This window comes from Schistocerca cancellata, chromosome 1 (assembly GCF_023864275.1).
Source record: "Schistocerca cancellata isolate TAMUIC-IGC-003103 chromosome 1, iqSchCanc2.1, whole genome shotgun sequence".
Classification (NCBI taxonomy): domain Eukaryota; kingdom Metazoa; phylum Arthropoda; class Insecta; order Orthoptera; family Acrididae; genus Schistocerca; species Schistocerca cancellata.
The window spans coordinates 1,143,066,774-1,143,072,377 of record NC_064626.1 but is presented as its reverse complement, the minus strand read 5'-3'; the positions used below and the strand labels follow the sequence as shown (position 1 = coordinate 1,143,072,377).

The following is a 5,604-nucleotide window of genomic DNA, read 5'->3' as shown; positions in this document are numbered from 1 at the left end:
TGATACTGTGCACAGCACTTCTTCGAACGTTTCTTTAATAAACTATATAACATTCCAAGACCAAACATTACCGAAGAGAATTGCCAGAGTGTAAAATTCTGTTGACTTTTGAATATCTATCATTAAGAGTCAACATGTTAAGCGGCGCAGTGGCTTAGATCAATGTGTTTCTTTCGCTACCCTCCAAGTACGTGAAAAACCGTTAACCATTTTCTTTCATAAATCAGTAATTTTTTACAATCGGTACGACATATGGTATCTAGATATATAAGAATTGTGATCAATACGTTGCAATGGCCCGTTAGCTCAGTTGGTTAGAGCGTCGTGCTAATTACGCGAAGGTCGTGGGTTCGATCCCCCCACGGGCCAATTTATTTTAAATACCATATGTGATAAAAGTCTGATATTATATATATGCTGTCTGGTATTAAATCCCCATTTCAGAAAGGTACACTGATAAACGCGAGATGTATTAGGGCACTGGCTTCGAACCTTTCTCAGCTCATAAACCCTCAATGCATTCACATATTAGCTAGAACCCCCCACCCACCTATTATCGTCAACATTAGCAACTAAATAAACTTGAGAATGGAAAAGTATTTTCTTTGAACACTTTCATTTTTAAAATGATGAAAGATAAATTATATTTCGTTTTTGTAAGCGTTTTGTTGGACCACGAATTAATGAGTCAATGAGACATTTGGTATGGCTTGTTTGTAACAACTTTTTTTATAGAACGATGAAGCAGTTTTCAGTCCACTGCGAGTATTACTTAAAACTACCTCTCGTAAAAGGAAGCCAACTAGCCACATTAAGGGTAGAGATGTGTTACAAAACATGCTTCGTCTGCATCACTCTTCTCCCTAGGCTTGCTTCAGCCACACCTTGCATCCCATTTAAAATCAAGCAAATTAAAATAGGTGAACTATACTTAGGCCCACTGTTTGTAAAATCACTTGATTGGTGGATTACTTACTTCAGAACAACCAGAAATAAGATGATAACAGGCTGCCAACCTTTTGTGCCTGGCCACTGCCACTATAATAATAATATTATTATTATTATTATTATTATTATTATTATTATTAAGAGGAAGAAGAAAATAATAATAATAATAGTACAATGTAGAACCTACGTCAGTGCAGTATTCACTACACAGTTACTATTGTGCGCCGGTTTGTTTACTGTTATGAAATGAATAATGAAGCAATGTCTCACCTACTGTGGGAACTACCTACACCTGTTACGGTCGTTTCATTCCGTCATTCTTCTTCAAAGAGCAAGCGCGACTTCTTTAGCTGCAGTCCTTAGGAAGAGATATTTTGGCACATTCACTATTTGTCTCAGGCTTCACACCGGTAGACTTATACATTTAAAGGAATACCTTGAGGGTAGAATTAGCCCGAAAAGTGAATAGATGAAGTTATTGAAAGACCACAGAGAGTACTCCTCCAACTTTCGAGTTGGGAAAGCTATTTATCAGGAGAGGTGAATTAAATCTGCGTTGTATGCGATTTTTTTTTTCGTAACGATGTCGGTTTGTGCCCGCAGCTGAATAGTTATAGTTATAGGATACGATTAAAAACCTTTTCAAAGTCATCTCCCTCTGAACTTGTCTTTAATGTATGACTGGTTTTTTACGTACCTTTAACAGTGGGATCCAAAGTTCCTGAAACCGACCAAGTGTTAAATTTTTTTTAAAGTAATGCACATTTCTGATAGGTTTATCACAGTACTCCGCATACTGTAAAAATTGTGTGAGGTTAACAAGAAACCTCTGTGCTTCATGTAACCTTTCTGTGCTTTCTACCTTTACCTCCAGGTTTTATAGCATGCTGAAATCTCAGGAGAGCAAATTATTATCAAAAACCTCCGCGCGTTATCTTGGCAGATCTGCGTGGGACTTTATAACAGGCACCAGTACACAGGAGCAGCGCAGACCTTTGACAGCGCAGTGGGCTGACAAAAGAAGGCTAAACTGACGTCAGGTGCTTAAAAAGAAGCAGCCTACATGATAAAACCAGCCTGCTATTTCAAGCAGCAAGGTGCATGTGCAGCACCTTCATAGAGTGTCCGTGAAAAAATGATGAAGCACGAAAAACTCTTTGTAGGCGCTAAGAACACACAGGGTGCCCACAGTGAAAAACGACAACAAAGTAAAGAGGGCAGAGAGAAGGAGCTCGCAGAGCAAGCCGTGGACGCACGGTGTTCAGAAATGGCGTTCACATCCTAGCCTGCCAGTCTTCACCTGGATGGTCACGGCGTCTCTAAATCAATTAACGGGAACTGCGACAAGGTTCCTCCAACACGACTAGAGCCTTCTCATGTCTTTTTCCTCCGTCCAATCGAATCCACTCTACAACTGCCATAAAATACACTCATTCTGAGAAAAAAAAACAGAATATTGAGAACGACTAGAGATAGGAAGTTCATACTCATATGTCATGTACAGGGCTATTACAAATGATTGAAGCGATTTCATAAATTCACTGTAGCTCCATTCATTGGCATATGGTCACGACACACTACAGATACGTAGAAAAACTCAAAGTTTTGTTCGGCTGAAGCCGCACTTCAGGTTTCTGCCGTCAGAGCGCTCGAGAGCACAGTGAGACAAAATGGCGACAGGAGCCGAGAAAGCGTATGTCGTGCTTGAAATGCACTCACATCAGTCAGTCACAACAGTGCAACGACACTTCAGGACGAAGTTCAACAAAGATCCACCAACTGCCAACTCCATTCGGCGATGGTATGCGCAGTTTAAAGCTTCTGGATGCCTCTGTAAGGGCAAATCAACGGGTCGGCAGTGAGCGAAGAAACGGTTGAACGCGTGCGGGCAAGTTTCACGCGTAGCCCGCGGAAAATTGGCTCATGCCACAACTGGAGACCGACAGCGCCGATTTGATCTTTCAACAGGATGGTGCTCCACCGCACTTCCATCATGATGTTCGGCATTTCTTAAACAGGAGATTGGAAAACCGATGGATCGGTCGTGGTGGAGATCATGATCATCAATTCATGTCATGGCCTCCACGCTCTCCCAACTTAACCCCATGCGATTTCTTTCTGTGGGGTTATGTGAAAGATTCAGTGTTTAAGCCTCCTCTACCAAGAAACGTGCCAGAACTGCGAGCTCGCATCAACGATGCTTTCGAACTCATTGATGGGGACATGCTGCGCCGAGTGTGGGAGGAACTTGATTATCGGCTTGATGTCTGCCGAATCACTAAAGGAGCACATATCGAACGTTTGTGAATGCCTAAAAAGACTTTTTGAGTTTTTGTATGTGTGTACAAAGCATTTTGAAAATATCTCAAATAATAAAGTTATTGTAGAGCTGTGAAATCACTTCAATCATTTGTAATAACCCTGTAAATTAGTACGTTCTGTAGAAATGACTAGCATTTTAAAAATGTCAGCCCGCGGGTTCGAGGTCAACATCGATATCGCGGCGCAACACAACCTATCGATAATATGCGCCTGGGGCTCTCGTTGTCATATAAACCGAAGGTAATGGATCATTGGGACTTGAGCAGACGTTGTAACGTTGTAACTCTAATTTGGTATGCTGAAGTGTAATATTGTTACTTTAATTTTGGTATACTGAAATCGGTGCTAATTGACAATGAAAGTGGGTTAAAAGCCGTGATCTGTCTGGGGACATTAACCGTGGATTACTGGGCAACTGTTTCATCAGATATTTAGCAGACTAACACTAATGATCATCTTTTAATAGTCATACAAAACCGGTAAAATATATATATAAAAAGGAGAATTTAAATAAAAAGAAAGAAATCAGTTTATACTTGGAAATTTATTTTAAGATTGTTCATTGAAATTTCAGCATATTATACGTGAGTTATAACTGAGCTGGTGCCTTATTTACGATTGAAAAGAATGTGAGATTGTAATCTTACGGAACACATAAAATATGGAGCCAAGATTTGGGAAACTGCATACAACACTCCATTCATAAAATAACACACGAAGAACATTGAAACATAAGCAAGAAGAAATTAACCACAACCAACAGATTCAGTTTTTACCCAAAGAAATTACGTTCATATCACAATCCTGTCCGTCATGTAATTACCCCACACTGGTATACTAAATTCATATTAACTCTTTGTGAAGTCTTCGCAAAAAGAATAGCTGAGGGCTACTTTGATGATTACACCACATGCTCCACGTGGTCAACTTGGTTTACACAAAGCGTACAACTCCACAATAATTTTGATAATTAAAATACATTAGATCGAAAAGCAATTGACAAAAGAAAAACCTTGAACTGGTTACTAACGTCTTACTATTAACCTGATGGGTCAAACAGTTATATAAGCACGTGGTACTGGTCTCGCAAGATACACCCCACGTGGGTTGAACATAAAGAAAAGCATAAAGAAAAGTTGCTATATTAAAAAAAATATTCTCAAGACGAGACGTTATAATCTCACGCACATTCGGATTTAAGATTGATGAACTTAGTTAGAGTTACTGATCAACACGTGGTTCCACTTTACTCACAAAGTAGTAACAAAGCAACTACCGAAAAATAATCTGAACTTCACACGATAATTACACTGCGCTGCAATTTAAGATAACATCGGATATTTTAGACCTAAACCCGAAATAAAAGTGATTAAATTTTCAGTTAGGCCGAACTTAAGAAATCCATTGTCCTACGGACTTAACAGACACGCGCTTAGCCGGAGATCTTACCACTTCAGACGCTCGCCACGGCCACCCTGCAACTGCCCTACTTCCGAGCGTGCTTCCTGAGGGGTGGCTCACAAAGACCAACGGAAGTGGCCAGAGGGGCAGCTTCCTATACCAACATGACAACGGACGGACAGGACCATACTAAGAATAGAAACCTCTTTGCTTTTAGGAAGCGTAGCTACCTGTTCCGACGTTGGTCCTACTGTTCTCTAGCAGACAGCCTTGTCTGCTACCCTCAAGCATGCAACTAGAAATACATATGCCCATTCATCCTCTCACACAAAAGGGAAGGGGGATGACAGTATCTTATCATATACAGTATATAAAAGAAAGCGGATGTAGGTTCCGTATGAGACTGTGTGACATGAATTACATATAAGAATCACATATAAACTGTGCTTTAAAGTGTAGTAGTGTGACAGATCGTTCTTGTTTATGTGTAAAAGTAACACGTTCCACTGCTCAGTCTCCTCCCAGTTAGTCAGTAACGCCACAGTACATTTAGAAGAGGAATTTATTCCATAAATGGCAACAGATTTAAGAAATTAAACATGAAAGGAATCCAACAGAGACCTTTCATAACCCCAACGCTCCGGGAAAAGACTGTGCAGGGAATTTTCTGGCCATGCTAGGACATTCCCAAGCAGGCTTCTCACACCCTACTTAAACCAAAAGTGTAAAAGAAAAGGCAAAAGGACACCAGCTACTTGCTAAAACACAATAATTTCAACACATCTTTAGAATCTACCAATTTCAAACAGAAAAAAAACACAATCTGTGACACCTATTTACAAGGTAGTGTAGACCTAATTCGGTCAGCAAGTAAAAACAATGGTTCCTGTGTCATTAATATGAAAACAATTTCTGGTTGTTACCCTTATGGAG

At 40.0% G+C, this 5,604-nt stretch overlaps 1 non-coding gene across 1 annotated transcript; it reads left to right on the top strand.

The window, feature by feature from the left end:
• The first annotated feature begins 295 nt into the window (after positions 1-295).
• On the top strand, positions 296-369 carry Trnai-aau (transfer RNA isoleucine (anticodon AAU)). The gene has a single exon. It is a non-coding gene; the product is annotated as a tRNA-Ile (tRNA).
• Positions 370-5,604: the final 5,235 nt, after the last annotated feature.